Source organism: Malurus melanocephalus, unplaced genomic scaffold (assembly GCF_030028575.1).
Source record: "Malurus melanocephalus ecotype Western Australia unplaced genomic scaffold, MMel_1.1 scaffold_358, whole genome shotgun sequence".
Lineage (NCBI taxonomy): Eukaryota > Metazoa > Chordata > Aves > Passeriformes > Maluridae > Malurus > Malurus melanocephalus.
In genome coordinates, this window is record NW_026623590.1 from 47,623 (window position 1) to 65,905 (window position 18,283).

General features: G+C 44.3%; 2 protein-coding genes across 4 annotated transcripts in view; one reads left to right on the forward strand and one right to left on the reverse strand.

The window, feature by feature from the left end:
- The window catches only part of LOC130580732 (dedicator of cytokinesis protein 1), a 174,163-nt gene that overhangs the window by 47,457 nt on the left and 108,423 nt on the right, over positions 1-18,283 (reverse strand). The gene's annotated exons all lie outside the window — the stretch shown is intronic.
- Positions 10,450-18,283, forward strand: part of INSYN2A (inhibitory synaptic factor 2A) — a 35,876-nt gene continuing 28,042 nt past the window's right edge. Inside the window, exon 1 of the mRNA XM_057378424.1 lies at positions 10,450-10,682. The gene's annotated coding sequence lies outside the window, so the exon portion shown is untranslated. The remainder of the gene's footprint in view (positions 10,683-18,283) is intronic.

The window sequence follows — 18,283 nt, forward strand, 5'->3', positions numbered from 1 at the left end:
CTGGAAGGATCYTYAAGGTCTCCCAGGATCCTTCTCTTCTCCACATTCCCAACTCTCGCAGCCTGAGGAGTTTTCTCCTCATCCCACATGCACAGCTCACCTCTTGCACAATTTTACTTTACCAGGAACTTCTCCAGGTTGTTCAATTTTATAAAACAAGATTTGCCAGGAGMAGAGGAAAACTTCCMYAGCATYTSCCTTTTCCAACACAGATCCATAAGYCCAGGTTTATGGATTTTCCAGGAGCTGTCTGCAGGTGTTTGGAGCAGCAGCCATATCTGCATTTTATGCACTCCTAAGGAACTCAGACCTGTTTAATACTTTGCATTTAATTAAAGGGAGCAGGGAAGGCCTCATCTGCACAACCYGAACACGATAATACGTGGGCTGAGTCTCCAAGAATGACCCAGTTCTTCCCTAACATTATTAAATTTGAATTTTMTTTCTTATTAAACTCCCAGCAACTCGGGAGACTTTGGGGGATTCTCTCAGCCAGCCTCGTGCTAAACAATGTGCAGTCTCCAGAAGAGCTTCAAAGGTGCTTCATGAAAAGAATCTGAAATCCATCTCTAAGTTGCAAYCTAAGCAAAAGGAGAGGAACTTTTCAATGGTGGAAAAGTGAATTAMTTAAAGCTCTCTTTTATGATGATTTGGGATGATGACCAAAATGTTCTGTATAATGAGCTCCAACAGGATGCTGCTGATAAAAGGCTCTTTATCCTGCTCCTACCTGGGCTCAGCAGAAATCTGACCCCAGCGGGACAAAAGGAGACCAGGAACAAGGGAAAGGACAAACTTCCCAAAGTAAATAAACCGTGTSCTCTCACACACAACATTCTGGCTTTATGTTAATATCAGATCAGTAACCCAGACCTGGAAGTTAAGAAACAAATGGAACATTTTAAAGATATCTCATTCCCTTTTCCATCCCATGGATAGCAGGATCACAGAATCCCTGGCTGGTCTGGGTGGGAAGGGAGCTCAGAGCTCRTCCCATCCCATGACAGGGACAYCTCTCACTGTCCCACGCTGCTCCCAGCCCCTAAAACATTTTAGGGGATTAACTCCTCTACTCCCTCACTACACCAAAGGTGTCAAACATGCTTTGACAATTTTCCTCACTATCCAGCACATTCCATCTATTCCAGCAACAACAAAGCATTCTGAAGTGCTGGTTTACCACCACTGAAATAAATTCTGATTTATAACTGAATTTCATTTTCCTCCCCAACTTGGTCTTGGCAGAAATCAGAAGGGAAAGAAGTAAATCCCTCCCAATCAAGGAGTTGTTTATCATGTTCTAACAATAACACTCAGCCATTAACAACAGGATTAGAGATGGATATTCAGCTCTGGAATTGCTTTCCCCTACGTACAGCCCTGGCGTTCGGGCAACAAAAGCAACTTAAGTTGAGAGATGTTTTTTAATTACACATCCACACTTAAATGAAAACTAATCTCTCACTGGAAAAAGCAATTAAATCCAAACCAAGATTAAAATCAGTGGTTTAAAATGTTCCAAAGCAAAAATCAGCTCCTTAGGTTGCAGTGGAATTGGAGGGATGGGGAATGCGTTTGGGAAGGGGCTGCTTTGCTCCAAGAGCTCAGCWTTTCCCAGCTCACCCTTCCYRCATCATTCCCAGAAAATCCACYTGKATATCCCATGATGCACAGCCYTTTTTCCTWTTTTTTCCCTTCCCATMTGGGCAGTARCAACAGGACTAAGCAGAACCTCTTYTACATGCTCTGATGTTTAGATTCACCCAGAATTTCCCATCCCAGCCCTGGGCACCCAGGAATCTGTGCCAAGGTGAAGGAAAATCAAACCAGGTAAAGCAGATTTGAGACAGATTCAAAATAKAAAATAAATATTAAGAAAGAATAATTAAAACTAAAACCAGTGCAGAGGCTACAACAAAACCACAATGGAATGGCAGAGGGGTGGAACTAAATGRTCWTTAAGGCCCCTCCCAGCCCAAATCATTGTGTGATTTTTATGATTAAAATATCACAGAATTCAAATGTGGCCCTAAATTTCTATATGATACAGTACTACTTAGMGATACTAAACATACAAAAAATGGGAGAAGAAAAATACCAAAACATCCCAATGAATCACAGGGCCCATCTTTAGGCCACAAAACWTTTTTTAATTAAAAGTTTTGTTCCTACTAATGCAACCGTATCATTATTTGGGAATTATTTTTCCTGACATCATTTCCATCTAGAACCACGACAAGGAATTCTTTTTGGGGCATAAAACTGAAACCACAGACCCAAAAATCAACCAACCCTGAGTYATGGCAGTGCCTACAACAATCATCCTACTTCTGACATTTGGCAAAAATGGGATTTGTAACTTCTATTGATATGGCTGAAAAATACTCATCATCCATTGAGGAGTTAAATTTCAGCATTATTAAAAAAATGCTTTAAAAATACCTCAGCAAAGCTACTTAGAGCAAGACAAAATGGTTCTCAGAGCCAAGGAAGTAGCTCTGATTAGGCTGTTCCTCTAAGTAACTGTGAGGTATATGGACAATTTCTGCATAAAGAGTACAAACATTACCCAAAGTCATTAACTGGGAGGCAGGAATTAATATGTTTACAATTCAAGCCAAGTAATAAATATGAATATATAAAAGGAAAATACTCATTGCATCCCTGTGAATTATTAAAACTCTTTCTTTCCTTAATAAATGGAAAAATTAACATGTACGAGCATTCTGCTTTTTCTAGTTACTGGGTTTTTTTTCTAACCAGGAATCTTCACCTTGCAATTTTTGATAACACTTGAMATTTAATGAAAAAGAAAAAAAAAWTAAAAAGGCTGAACAAACAAAAAATATATTTTCAAGTTCAAGACTGTTAAATTAAAATTGTATGAAAACCACCAAATCATGAATTGTCTGTTAAATGAGCTCCTATGGAATATCAAGGCCAGGCTGGACGAGACTTGAAGCAATCTGGGATTACAGAAGGTGTCCTGCTCATGGCAGGGKWTGGAGCTGGATGAGYTTTAAGGWCCTTCCACCYCAAACCACTTTGGGATTTCASAGTGAGAAGAGCAGGGGTTTGTCCTTTATCCCCTCAAGACTTTGTGTCCTTTGTCCCAGCCACCCAAAACCTCTGTGATGTGATGTGCCAGCTTTCACAATGCCACCAGCTGCCCATTGATCTCACCTGCAATCCCCTGGAGCTCTCCCTAAGGATATCAAGCCCCTCATTTCAATAATCAGCACTGCAGAGCTTGTCTGTAACTCAGTAATTGATGGGAAATAATAAAATTATACAACCAAAGCTCGTTAGTTCGTCACCCCAGCTCCTCGTCCTGAGGACAAGCTGAGCTCAAAGAAACCCTGCTGATGTTCCCCACCAGTCTTCAATGAAAAATTTGGTTTATATCAGCTCACAGAGAAGTAAAAATGAATTCCATAAATCAGTGGAGTCCCCAGAGTTTATGGGGGACATCACAGATGGCACAAGGAACAGGGAAGGGCCACCAAAGTGACAGCCTGGAGCAGAGAAGGCTTCAGGGAGAACTTCTGGTGGCCTTTCGGTATTTAAAGAAGGGCTTGGAAGAAAGATGGAGAGAGACTTTGATCAGGGCAAATGACAGGACACAGGGAAAGGYTGCCAGTGCCAGARGGCAGGGATGGATGGGATTTTGGGCAGGAATTGTTCCCTGTAGGGTGGGCAGCCCTGGCACAGGGTGCCCAGAGAAGCTGTGGCTGCCCCTGGATCCCTTTGAGTGCCCAAGGYCAGGCTGGACAYTGGGGCTGGGAGCAGCCTGGGACAGTGGGAGGTGTCCCTRCCATGGCAGGGGTGGCACTGGGTGGGACGGGATGGGATTTAAGGTTTTAACCCAAACACTCTGAGATTCCACCCCAAGATCCCTCCTGAGAAGGGCCACAAAGCCCCAGCCTCTCCCAAGAAGGCAGAGGGTAAATTTACATTTTCCTGAGTTTTCTCAATCCACAGCAGTGGTGATGAAAGGAGTGCACAGCTGCTGCTCACAAATTTCACCGCTTTAGAACCAGGAGGCAGCTGCTGAAGCCATCAGGAGATGAATTTCAAACAAATACGAGATGGGACTTTGAATTCTGGCATTTCTTCTTCCCMCATAGTGAGGGATGGAAGCTGTGCCTACAAAAGCCATGGGGACAGGCAGCAAAGGTGGGTCCACGAGGGAATGCACAAAGTCAGGGTAAGTCTTGGCTTAGGCTTGGCTTAGGCTTGGCTCAGGTTTGGAGATAAGGAGCAGCCATTCCACCCTCCATCCAAAAAACTTCCCCACCCAGCCTTGGGCAGAAGGACCCTGAGAAGTGAACAATGTGGAGACACTCCTTTGTTGGGGCACTGCTTTGAAATCCCAGAACAAATGGAGGAAGTGCCACACTATTATAAATTATAACTTCATTTCTGCGTTTTCAGAGATTTCACCCTTTTCCTCCCCAACAGCCCTTCSAGTTATTGGGCTTTTCCATAATGCTGATGGACACCCTTTGGATATAAAGCAGCTGCTAATTATGCTCCTCAACCACTGCTAAGTATTAATATTTAAAGTACTGAACTTGTTTAAAAATTGAAGAAAATCAAAATGTGGTGCTGCTTTTAATGTTTTTTAATATAGTGTCCCCAAGCTATAAAGGACAGAGCCATTTTTACTGCACTGCATTCTGAAGAGCCACAGACCAAGGATTAAGGAGACTTCACTCAACCTCTGCTGCCAATTGTAAACTCATTTAATGTCATTATCAGCCTCCCCATATTTCTCATAACACAGTTTTGTGAAATATCCTGGGCTTTTAGGATTTCCAGACTTTGCAAAACAACTTCTCTTCCTTTCTTAAGGTAAAACTCAGCCACAGACATTTTAATACATAAAAGAATTAAGTCTTTGCACAGTCAATCAGGAATTTAGCATATTCTTATCTGCACCAGCTAAGTTTCTAGGTCATTCTATTTAGAAAAAAAATAAATAAGGGAGTAGAAGCTCTTAATTGTGAGCATATGGCCAAATTTTAGGTGCCCATGATGAGGCAAACTGCCTCTTTACGGCCTTTTTATTCACTGCCATCATATTTCTCTGTCATGCATCAAAGTTATTAAGAGCAATTTTATTTTGGCACCTGCTTAGGGATTTTAGAAACTACRCTGAAGAGTTCATTTCTGAACATTWGGGCCAGAATACTTAATTCTGGTTTAGGCTCAGAGCAATAGAAATAAAAAGTCTGTTGGATTTACTTCTCTTTGCACTGTTTATTATTTCTCTTTTCCATAATTTTGTCTGATTTTCATTTTTCCCCTTCCTCATACATTTAATTTTAGCTTGTTTTTTTTCCTGTCAAGCATTATGCATCAGGACCAGGCTGCTAACTCGAAGGCAACATGTAAAAGCACATAAAAATCTGTATTTTTATGCTATGTTCAAACTTTAACTAGTTCAATATTTCAAATGAGAAAACCTCACTGAGGCTTTGGGAGTTTACATTACTTTACAACACTGAATGTTCTCCAATTTGACAGAGAAGTTGCATTAAATCCTCCATCTAATGAAATCAATGTTGYATAAATAATATATTATTCCACCAAAGAGCAAATAGGAATCAGATGCAAGTATCCCCATTATTTGTTGGATTTGCCTTTTTTCTGSCCACAACTTGAGTTTGAAGATGGAATTCATGCTCATCCCAGATTTCATTAAGTGCTTAAATGTGAAACCATTTGTCTGAAGGCAATCAAAAGTATGATCAGATTTGTTATTTTTTATTTTTAAGCAGGGCAGGATTTTTYCCTTTGCCATAAAGCAGCTGGGAGAGAAAACCCTGGAATTTGGGAAGGTCATAAAAYAAACGAGACAAAGCAAAATCTTAACAAAGTCAGCAGAATGTTCCTTTAAAAAATTCTCCCACACTTCCAGTTCCTCAAGACATCTTAACAAGGATGTAATTTCCCATTTGCTCTCAGTGAGCAAATCAAACAGGGTGATTTATTATTCAGATGGGCACAAAGGATTTCTGAAATGCAAAAAGAAGGGCTATAAAAGCACAAGTCATCAGTAATGACGACAGCCTAAACTGCCTTTCAAATATGAACAAAATGCAGCCATTTAGGRGCTCATACATCACGCTCTCCCAGACCCTCATTTATTTCCCAACTGTACAACTGCATCAAAATGGAACCAGGGCAGAGTTTGGCATCTACTGAGAACATCTTTATCAGGGAAGTGATTCCACACMATGAGACAGAGGCTCAGAGTCCCCATCTTGGGACAGCAAACAAGGCTTTCCAATCAGCAGTTCAGTTCCTTCCCAAAAATATCTCCATGCTGAAAAGGAACTTCTCTGAACTAGAACCATGGTGAAAATATGAGAAAACTCCCACTCTTATCCCAAGAAAATTCTGATTTCTTGATAAACATCTCCAGCAACTTGGGYTCCTGATGAGACAGCATTCAACTGGAACCCAAAATCTCAGCTTTAGCTGCAGAGACCTGCTGTTCCATTTTTCTTCCAACAATCTGTACAAAGGGAAATTGGGAGGACTAAATCCTGCTCATTCTTATCCCAACGAAGCACAGAAATAACTACCAGAACTAATGAGGTTACTCAGCATTTTTCTTCTCCGAGCAGAAAACCCACACAGAGCAGTTCCCTCAATCAGCTGTTTAATATTTCAGCTGCACGCAGGTATTATGGGTATTATACACATATTCTTAAATCCACTTTATCTTCAAAATGTTCCTCCAAGTAAAGAGATGTGGAATTAGCACTTTGCAGATAAAGAACAGACATCAGCACAGACTCAAATGATTGTCCAAGCTCATAGAAAAAAACTTCTTATAAAATGAGACATCAAATATTCCAAATTTCTGCCAAACATGACTCCAAGAGACCTTACTGCTCTGGTATCACAGCCAAGCAGGATCCACCTTTCCTCAAAGCAAGGAGMACCTGCAAGGATCTGACTGCATGAAGACCTGTTTGAAATTCCTGACAAGTTTCCCTTCACCTCAGCTGGAGCARAAGAGCATTTTCAAAATCCTTCCATTTCTCTTCCAACGGCAGATTGGAGGAAATAAATAAATAAATTTTGACTTAGCCCAGGAAGCCAGGCAGTGATCATCCAAAGGCATGGCAATAATCACATAATTAATGGGAATGAAGGTTCAGCAATGTCAAAATTCTCATTTTTAGCAAAGACAGAATGACAGTATTGGTCCCAAGTGACCACAGAGAGAAAAGGCACAACCTTGTCCACAGCTCTGTTTCAAATCAAGTGAACTTCACCCTTCAAAGCTCTGCAAAAAATTAGCCTGGTCCTAAAGAATTAGGAATATCCTGGGAACCCACTCAGGTATATAGTCCTGGGATCTGTGTTATGCCTCCTAAAAGAATTTACTTGATCTAGATTCGATGTAGATGTGAAAATCCCTTTGGGGCTGGTTTGTCAGCTTTCTGCCCCACACTGGTGGTCACTGACACACCTGGCAGGCGTTTCAACCTCTGGGTGCTTTTCCCTGAGCTTCATCTGAGCTTGTTTTCTCCACAACTTCACAGAATTGCTCCAAAAACCCACATTTTAGTTTTCCACTGTAGGACCTGTGTGTTCTAAAAGCACATAATCCTATAAATCACCTGCTCAGCACACAAATTCCCCCAAACACAGCCTTCACCAGGGGCAGTCCTTGAGCCAGACTCTGAGTGTGAGAAGGACATGCCAGGCTGACCTTCTACAGTCATCCTGATTGTTCTGTCCCCTTAACTCACCCAAAAGCTGAATCTAAGAAAAAGAAAAAAKAAAGTAAAACCTGAAGTCTGYAACACCASGCTGTGTGAGAAGATGGATATTTATAAATAACACCCCAAATTTATTGCGCAATTTGCAGCGTGGGAGGAGGGCCCCTTGCTGTGCTTCTCCACAGAGAATGCCATAAAATCCATCTCACTGCTCTCCAAGCCCTGATGTCCTCACTCACCCCAGAAGTGCAAGGCARGACTTGCACCTGGATGTGTGACACGAAGGAAGAACTGCAGCCCCACTGCTCACTCCTCCCTGGCACACCCCGGGAGAAAAAGCCAGTGTGGGACAGCAGGATACTCCATGAGAGAGAAAGAAATCTGTAACCTAAACCAATGAATTGTCTCATTTCTCTTTGCAGCTGCCCAGGTTGAAGCCCAGCTCCTCTCCCCCCTCCCCAGCATCTCTTCAACACTACATTTCATTATGCAACAGTTGTGCTCAGCATTTTTAAAAGGTAAAAAATTGGCAAACGGGATGATGAAGCGCTTCCAATTCCCCAGTGTATTTACTTCTGTGTGCTTTTACAGTAACATGAAGYACTATCATCGGGAAACGCTTCATTTTTCACAAACCCTGATTTGAAAAATCCCTGTGTACACCAATGGTGTCAGCAGTTACACAYGAATCTGGTCCACATCAAGAAAGTACTTTTTGATTCCCTAAAAATCTCCAGCAAATGCTGTACAGTTTAYAAGTGGGGCATATGCATAATGCTGTGCAAAGCTAATCAGCCCTGAGACAACRGCTTCTAAATATCATTATGGAAAAGACAAGAATGATGTTTAACTGCTGCTTCTGTCAGAGAGATTCTCCTTTCAAGTCACTCAGGATATCGAGCAACAGTATTTTCTTCCAGTAATCATGGGCTGGATGAACTCACATTTTCAGCTKGTGAAAAAGCAGCAGCCTCTCCTACCACTGATCTGTTTGCTCTGAGGAAGTAGCCTACGTTATTTCAGACGTGGTCACCCTACCATGTAATTTTACCCACGTCTGTATCCAGGCTGCAGCCAAAACCACATTTATTTTCATAGAGAGAAATCCACAGAGGACCGAGTCAGCACTGCTGGAAAGCAAAACAGAATGAAAAAAACACAACAGTGTGGTGGATGCTGTTGCATCAATAAGCAGGTCGATATTTAAGTTCTTCCCAAGAATGGCTTTGAGAAAAAAAAAAAAAAAAAAAAAAAAAAAAAAAAAAAAAAAAAAGAAATCTGTGATAAAAAGAGATTCTAAGGTGATCAAAGCCGTGCCACCAGCTCAGCACAGTCCCTAGCCCAGGGCAGAGCAGAAGGTGGAGCCTTGGGGAGTTCAGGGATCAGCAGCAGAGATAAGGAACAGAGGGATGGGCACTGGGAGTACCTGGACAGGTAACAAGCAGGGAGAGCAGCGGAGCTGCCCTCTGCTGACTGCCTGCTTTGTTGAACACCGCTCCGATCCAGCCAAGCTGCGATTGAACCGGCCAGGCTTGCCGTGACTCCATCTCCCCTCTGCTCTGTGCCTGACAGCTGCATCCACCCGGATCTCCTGACCCAGCACAGCCCCGTGCCCGGGCTGGCAGCAGCGCGGTGCCCCGGCCGCTGCGGCAGCACATCAACTCCGTGCTGCAATGGGCTGCTCCAGYTAATTAACTCCAAAAAACACCCAGGACTCGAGCCAGTGTTTCTGCTGCATCGGATCCGTGCATGCCTGGACTCAGCCAGAGCCCAGCTCRGCTGGCCCTGCCTGCTGTGGTGTGGGGCTTGTGGTGGAACGTTTTGGGCTGGTCCAGCCGCTCTCAGCTACCGCTTCAAATCAGGGGTTGCTTCAGTAACCCCCAAAATCAATCACCCCCATCAACACCAATGGTAAAGGCAGTGCCGTGACAGAGAACGATGTGACCCACACCTGCTGGCACCTGCGCTCGGGGAGCTTCCTGGTGGAAAGTATTTATTGGACAGCAAAACTCCCGGGATTCTCAGAACGAAAGACTGACCCAGAGCTTCCCAAATAGGACCAATTCTCSTGCCTCCCATGGCATTTTCTGTCTGCCATTTGGGTTGAATACACATGACCCACTTAACTTCCAACTTTTTTTTTTTTTTTTATGGAAAGCATCATTGCTAAAACCTAAAAAAATGAGAGAGAAGGAGGAAAGATGGGATTCAAGTTTTACGCAGATGATCACGTTCATCAATCCCCTCTGCCAAACTGCTTGGCTCTGAACTTGCATCCATTTTATACAAGGTTTAAAAGCAAATGGGAGCAGCTACTCCTTCAGCACCTTAAACACCTCCCCTCCCAACAAAAGACAGCCGTGTAGCTTTAACCCAGCGCTTCGCTGAAATTCCCGATGGATCAGCATCACCCACTCTGCGGCTGCTCCATCGCTCCCGTAGCGCGACTGGAAAASCGGGGTGCGCGGGGATGGTGTGCACGGCTCAGTTATTAATGAATCCCCGCGCAGAGGAGCCAGAGGAATAGCGGAGGACTCCCAGCGAGCCTACGAACGCCTGCTCCCCGCTTCTCCCCTCATTTTGCGCGGCCAACGCGCGCCGAGCATCGCTCCATCCCACCTCCCCCGCCCGCCCCCGCCGCCAGCCCGGCCCCCGGCTCCTCCTCCCCGCTCCCGCCCGGCTGGGGGACGCCCGCCGGTCCCGCTCAACAAGTTCCCCTCGGCGGGGAGCCGGCCGAGGGGACCCCCCGACAGCGAGCCCCCGCCGCAGCCCATGAGGGCAGCGGGGGAGCGCGGCGGCGGCGGCTGCGGCTCCTCCGGCGGCTCGGCGGCTCCGCGGCAGATGCGCCCCGGCGGCGCTCAGGCTCTGACGCCCAGCTCGCCCCGGCGGCTGGAGGGAGATGCTCGCCCAGACCGCCGCTTCTGCGTGAGGAAGCACAAGGTAAGGCACCGACCGCCCCCGGCCGCGGCTCGCTCGCCCCGACCCCCCGAAATAGCCCCGTCCTCTGCTTTAGCCAGCGGAAAACTTCGTAGGGATGAGGAGAAAGGCTGGGCGCTGAGCGCCAGCGTTATGCAATAGCGTATCTGCTGCCTGCGAACAGCTCCTGCATCCAATAACTTTCGTGACAGATAAGGAGAATATCCCGATACGCGACTTTCTTCTAGAAAAATACCCGYGTTTCTTTGCCTGCTCCCCTTCCAGCGGTGCCGGGGAGGGGAGAGGTGCAGCGGGAGGATTTTTGGAGGATGCACGAAGTGCTCTGGCTTTTCACATGGCTGATGGCGAGGAACTACCGCTGCTTATTAACTTCAGCCGTCCTAATGAAGTGTCCGTACAGCGGCGATGGAGGAACACGGGATGTGTTCATCCCTGAACTTGCAGTACAGCACTTCATTAAAAGCCCAACCAACCCAAAAATCCTCCTCGGGGACCGAAGCTGCTGCTATTCAGTGAACTGTGCTCATCGACACGCAGGGCTCTCCCGATTTAACACACCCGAGCCCCCATCACCATCACCGARCACACAGAAATCGGGGATGCCGCTGAAACGCCGGAGGATAAACGGGACAAAAGGTAGCRGGGATCCATCCCCAAAGTCACAGTCCTTGCACCCCGCAAAGCATCCCGAGCTTCCCGCTCTGCATTTCCATCTTGCCTCCCTCGCTAGTAAAAATCCTCTGCCGTGACCTCAGCGCCTGTACTTAATGCCGTGTTTACGGAGAGTTACGGCAGCGAGGGGATGCAGGACTGCAGTTCCATGGGATCTGCCTGGGGGAGGCGGGGGGGCCGCAGCGAAATAGGGACATCTTGCACTGCTGGAAGCAGGGAATAAATTCCCCGCTTATGTCACCGTCTCCCGAGGGCTCCGTCCCAAGGGAGCTGTGCCCCGCTCTCAGCCACGAGTCAGAACGGGAATGGAGCGGTTCGCTTTGACCTTGTGTGTCTAAGCAGCTTAAAATCCTGCACGGAGGAGAATTTAACTCATTAGGCTCTAAGAATGGGAAGTTTGGGAAGACCTGTTTATCCCAGCCTCGGGGAATCATTTCTTTTTCCCCACTGAATGCTGGCGAGTGCTAAGAAAAGGCAAACCAGTAACAGGTCACGTCTGATATAAACTGGGAATTTATTCCCTCTGTTTAAGTGTTGGATCGTGCTCAGATTTACAGGGCTGCCAGGAATGCTGCATGTATCAAGGTTAAAATCGGGCTGCTGGATGGAAAAACTACCAGCTAAAAATAAARAAATAAATAAATAAAACCCATCACATGATACGCAACTATGTCCTAGCCATGTACTGGGATTAATTTAATGCCAAATTCCAAGCCAACAGACCAACAGGATAAACAGGAAAGCAGGGAGAGGAATGCATCTCCTCACTCTTGGTGTGATGCCTCTTGGTGTTCCACCARCCTGCTCATGCCTGTCTGTCTGGACTACAATGCTCTGGTCCCTCCGAGCACAAATAACAGTTCTAAGTTAAAAGCTGGATTTTCCTCTGGCATGAAAAATTCATATTCAGATGGAAATATCTCAGGGCTCAGGTATTATTAATTCATCACCTGGAGGGTGATATTCTGCTACAGAGTGGTGGCATACGGTCCCTGATTCCAGGAGAAATCCATAATGTAGATTGCTAATCCAGAGACTCAGATGTAATTGCTCTAATTCCAACAGCTCTAAAACAAAATCCTGCCCCAGAGTTTCAGGTGCTGTTGCATTGAAAGCATCCTCCCTTCACAGAATGGGGAAGGCTGATATTAAATCAGCTTTTTCTAGGGTTTTTTTGTAAGGATGTCATGATGCCCTTGATGAAAAATGTTTGCTCTTTAGTACTCCGGCATTATTAACGATGTGTGTTTTTAACGAGATGCTGGAGATCATTCTAATCCTGGATGGAATCAGTGCCTTTCCCCGGGATTGCCACATAAAAAACCAGCTGGGCAGGAGCACCACGAGAGAAAGTGTTCAGTTCCTTATCAAGAGGGCCAGCACTTAGCATTCAATGCACCCTTGTACTAATTGAGCTCACGAACAAGGAGCTCTTAAGATCATTGCTCCCTTTTCTCCCCAGTTAACCACTGCACTGACAGAAGCATTTCTGCATGAGGCACACATATCTTCTATATTCTAAAATATATAGAATTAACTCAGCAAAAAGAGTGGCTAAGTTCAGTGGAGAGGAACACAGGGAAGGAAAATGTGGTGAAGAAGCCCAGGAGCTGCCCAAGTGCCGAGTCACGGAGCGTACGTCACCTTCCAGACCAGCATCACCAGTGACCAAACACCACTGGGCACCAGCAGGACATTGCCCAGGATCCAAACTCAACCACAGATTGTACACAAGGCAAGGAATATCAGCACTAATCTTTGCTTCTGAAGGATTTAAAAGCAAATTTAACCATGCCAGTCTTTTGCCGTGACTGATGTGGGAGAGGAAGCCAGGGAAAACCTGTGAGTTTGCCAAAAATCCCTGCTAAAATGTAAGGATACCTCCACAGAGCTCTTGAGCTGTGATGTCTCAAGGCTGTTCTTATCCCAGCACAGCACAGGGAGAACTAGGAATGTAYAGTCCCATAATTCATGCCCACTTGAGGAAATGACCGTAAATCTAGAATATCTGAGACCATAAAAAATTCACGTGATTATCTGAACTAGCTATTAATAAAAAGCTSTTATATTCTGCTTTATGACAGGCACGATTTAAAGAACTGCTGAAAATTTGTGCAAGGTATTAAAAAACATGTAAGCAACAAATCTATTTTATAGCCCAGTACTCCTCTGTATTTTTACTGATCAGTTTGCAAATTAAATAGACTTTATGAAAATGAGATGATGAGCATATTTTAAGGAAAAAAATCATCTCAGAGTGGTAACTTCACTGGAAGCTCCACATTCAGGCTACTGAAAACTTATGCTTGCTTAGAAAATCCAGTATAACCTCTGAACACACACAGGTACGGCTCCCTGGGTATTGACACTCAATTTGAGATTGTTATTGACCACACAGAATGTGCTCGGGGCATTCTCTTACCTGAAAGCTATTTACTCCCATTTTACTACATTCAGGCAGAAAAGTGGTCCCTGAATACTCTGAGAACAGTTCACCCTGTTCATGCTTTTCCCCAGCTCGGTGTCAGGGTGATCAGTACCTGAAAACTGCTGCCCATTAACACATCSCAGCACAAGTCTCACAGGCAAAGAGAACTGGGTGTAAAAGTAACAATTCACAGATCAAACAGTAATTTTTGGTGTCCCCTTTGCATGTTTTTCTCTCCCTTTAGTGGTATGAGACACCAAGCCTGATTTTAAACCAGTCTTCCCAGATAAATACACTGGGTTTGATCCAGAGGAGTGTAGAGGAGTAAGGGCCATTAATTAAATTAGAATTTAAAAGAGGTGGATTCAAAAGCCTTGGGATTGATGGCCTTCAAGTCCTGCCATGTTTGGGTGCAGATCTGAACTTCTAAATCATTACAAGAGATTTTTAKCCTGGCAGGGAAGTGCTGGAGCTCTCCCAGAATTGCTGGTATCTGATACAGACTGAGCCCGTATCAAAAATAGGTGTTAAACATCTCCCAAACCCCAGCTTTAACTCGTGTTTGTGACATCCATGGGCAAGGGAAGCAGGTTGCTGCTGTTATTTTTGCCTCCCATGATTGCCATAGCAAGCCTATAAATAAAGCCCACGTAGTTACCAAATTAAACCAGTTTAAAAACAAAGRCAGAGGAAGCTCATTCCATCTGGTCTGAGCGAGGAGGAATTGTCACAAGCTTATAAAAAAAGGATTTACTCCTTTTGTGCTCTTGCCCACCTTCCCTGCTTGTTTTACAGCTGCCCTTCCTCTCCTCTTCCATTTTTTYCCCCCAATTCTCATGTCAAGGTTGTGATCGCATTGCTTGCAATGATTTTGGTGAGGTCAAAGCTCATAAAGCCCAACCACGGTGTAAATGGCTTTTAAAAACTGGAACAGGGGCTCTCTGATGCTCAATACAAAACCATTTAWGCAGGTGTGTGACTTCAGGACTGTGTTTTGAAAGTTATAACATGATTAGTAGGTTTGGTCTGGTTAGCTGTTTCCAGGTAGAAGAAGAAGAGGGAATTCAGTAAAATCACTAATTTTGATGTATTTATCTATGAACAAGCCCAAAATCTAAATCTACAAGCCCAATATCTCCTTCCAACCATCAGTAGTTGGTTGTTCCTGCCTATTTTGTTATTAAATTCATTATTCTCCTCTGCAAATACAGAAATGAATGAGGGGATATCCACGAGAACCGAAATTTAACTTGTGGATCAGTTGAATCCATTTTTGTGTATCAAGGCCATCGGCAAATAAAACACAGCGATATCTCTGAGGAGCTGACAAAGAGACAGATAAAACATCCCACTGCTGGAGAGAGTAATTCAGCAGAAATTATGCTTGAACTGCCTGGTAACAGCGATAACACCCATCCCTTCTGGAGACTGAGCCCAAGCTGGTGAATTCCAGAGGAATCCCTGTATTTTAGGGAGTCCTGGTTGAGCAAGATGGTGAGAAAAATGTGATACATTCCTGCATTCACAGTTTGTACTAAAAGCACCTAAAGACACAAGAAAAGTGATGCAAATGATCTGTCTGGCAGCCAGTTGTGGTGACCTTCCCAGACAAAAAATATCATTGAGAAGGTCTGTGATTAATAGTTTAATAAACTTCTTAATAATTCACATCACAAACAACCCATCCTAAAATCCAGAATCACAGAATGSTTTGGGTTGGAAKGGCATTAAAATAATCTYATTCCAGCCCCCTGCTATGGGCAGGGGCACCAGGTTTATTTTAAGATCTTATTCCACATTGTCCCAGGTCCACTAAACCTGGGAGTAACACATTCAGCATCCCCACACGGGGATTTTGAATCTGAATTTGCTTCCCTCTTCATTCCCCACGTAGYTCTTCCCACACGGCACCAAAACGGTGTTACCTGGAATGAGCAATTTCCATCAGCCTTCTGCCAGAGTCCTCATGTTTGATGAGAACCTGGGATTTTGGGAGTTTAAGACAACTTSCCCTCACACAAGATTYTGGCTCTTCCTTCCCAGTATTTCAAAAGCATCTTAGAACCAGCTTTGATGAAGCTTTGCAGCTTTAGGGACTGTAATTCCCTTCAGCAACTGAAGCTTTTTGCTCTACTCAAACCCTCTTTTTGGGTAACTGATGGTTATTTTTGTACAATGCTCTAGCAGGAGTCAGACTGATCTGTGCACCTTCCCCAATATCAGCACACTCAGACCCATGTGCACGTGGATAATTCACAATTCCAGCAGAATCAGAACCTGCTTGAAACCAGAAGCTTCAGGAATGCGCTCCTCAAGAAGGTGAAAAATGACACAGCTTTTATTTGGTGGTGGCTGCTGCCAAGAGTGGAGTGCAAAACCACATCTCCTAGACAGATCCTATTCCCCAATTAACATCCTGCTAATGAGGTCAGGTTTTAGACCTAAATTACCCAGCTGAGTTGTTTAACAACACTCCCCACCCTCCCAAGCTTGTCTGCCTGGAACTCTGATCCAAGCAGGAAAAGCTGCTGAGGTTCTGCTGCCTCACAATCACTGACCCCAGGGAAGTCACTGTGCCTCAAATCTCCCCTTTGTAGGGAGTTCCAGCAGGATGGATCACCTGCATTCCCAGGGGAATGCTCTGATCTGCAGAGGTTGGGCAGGGCTCTCCACTCATTACCTGCACAGCACAATTAAGGATGCAGGATCGAAGCCTGGAGCTGGGACCTGCTTATCTCCTTTTTCCTCTTCACCCAACACTTCAAAATCAATGATGAAGGAAGAAAACCAGCTGCAGTTCCTGCAGAAGTGTCCAAGGCCAGGCTGGACAGGGCTGGGAGCACCCTGGGACAGTGGAAGGTGTCCTTGCCCATGGCAGGGGTGGAATGAGATGATCTCTAAGATCCTTTCCAACCCAAACCATTCYGTRATTCTGTGTTCTCAGTACTCAGATCCCTCTGTGCAGACCTCTGACAGTTTTAAGCCCTATTGGTCAAAGCTAAAGAGCAGAAYTGCTTTTTCCCCCTGTCATTTGCCTGCTTTTTTTTTTTTCCTAAAACACCTACAAAACCTATCCATGTCGACAAAACAATTAAAACTTACTATCCAATGGTACTGCAGATAAGGAGCTGCCTTTAAGCCCTTGTTTTTAACAGCCTGCCCTATAAATTATTTACCAGAAAGTCCCATAAAAATGAAAAAAAAACCCCTTCCAGTGCAAGTCCTGTGGCTTTTGGACTCCTGGAAGCCAGTGGAGTGGGAGCAGAACTATTAGGGATTCTCCTAGCAACCCATCCTCAGCAGCATCCTGCTCCTGCRAGTACCAGCTAGAACAGGGACAAAGAATGCCCAGATTTACATGGCAAAATAATGCTCAAGAAGCCCTCACTCTTTTCCTCATAGCCAGAGCTGCAGGGAGAAAAATCAGCATCGTTCTCTTAACAGTGACATTATTTTTTCCAGTACACTAAATCCCAGCAAATGTTTGAGAGATTGGAACGCTGAATTCCCAGGGAGTCTCTCGTGACATTGCATTTGTTCCACTGGGAAGTTAATAGTTATTAACTCACCCCATAAGTCTACACTGGTTGTAATGCAAGTGCAAATCTCCTGTTAATGGTACTATTCCCTGCAAAATTCTATTATGGGGAAAATAACCCTTATTTCCCAAGATTTTATCACGCTGAATGGATTCCTTTTAATTTTATGCATGGAACAATAYAGGAAGCGACAAAACCTAAGTATTATTAAAATTTGTGTTCAGAAAGCATAGTAGAGATGTCAAAATTAAAGAAAATTGCCTCTACCAGCTGTATTCAGAGAAACTGGCTCSGTTTGGAAGGAAAATTTTAAGTAGTTTATCCTCCAGTAGATTCCCTGTTTTATCTAAAAAGTCTCCAGGCTTATTAAATCGTACATTTTATTTGTTGCCACTTAGTTCTAAAGCTGAAGCTCACAAGAGCATTTAAAGGCATTTACTGGCTATCTCAGCCATTAGCTATCATTTTATACATCATTCTTACGGAGCCTGCCAGTGGATGGGAGGGGGAAAAAGACAAATCCAATGCCACAGATTTCTGTTTATTCCAAAGGAAGACTTCCAAGGCACTTCGAAATGCAGCAGTTAAGAAYGACTTCGGTATTGAGCAATAAATAAGGAAGTTCAAGAGAGAGAAAATGCAAGTTCAGTGCCTCAGGGTTTCAAAACAGAGTTAAAAAAAAAATACTGGTTTGACATTTAGCAGCACTGCTAACTCTGTTATTCTACATGAACAGTTCTGTGATAAAATGAAGACAGGCAGGGCTACCCCATCAGTTTTCCTAATAACTGCCATCAGTTCTTTTTCTCCCCTAAAAACTGGGAATACCAGCATCCTCAGATTTATCTGGGAGTCAGAATTTACCCTCAGTTCTTTTGTATTAAAACTCTTCAAAAATTCCTAACACAGAAAAAGTTTCTGCAAACAATTCCTAATTAATAACTGCCTAAGATAATTTGATCATG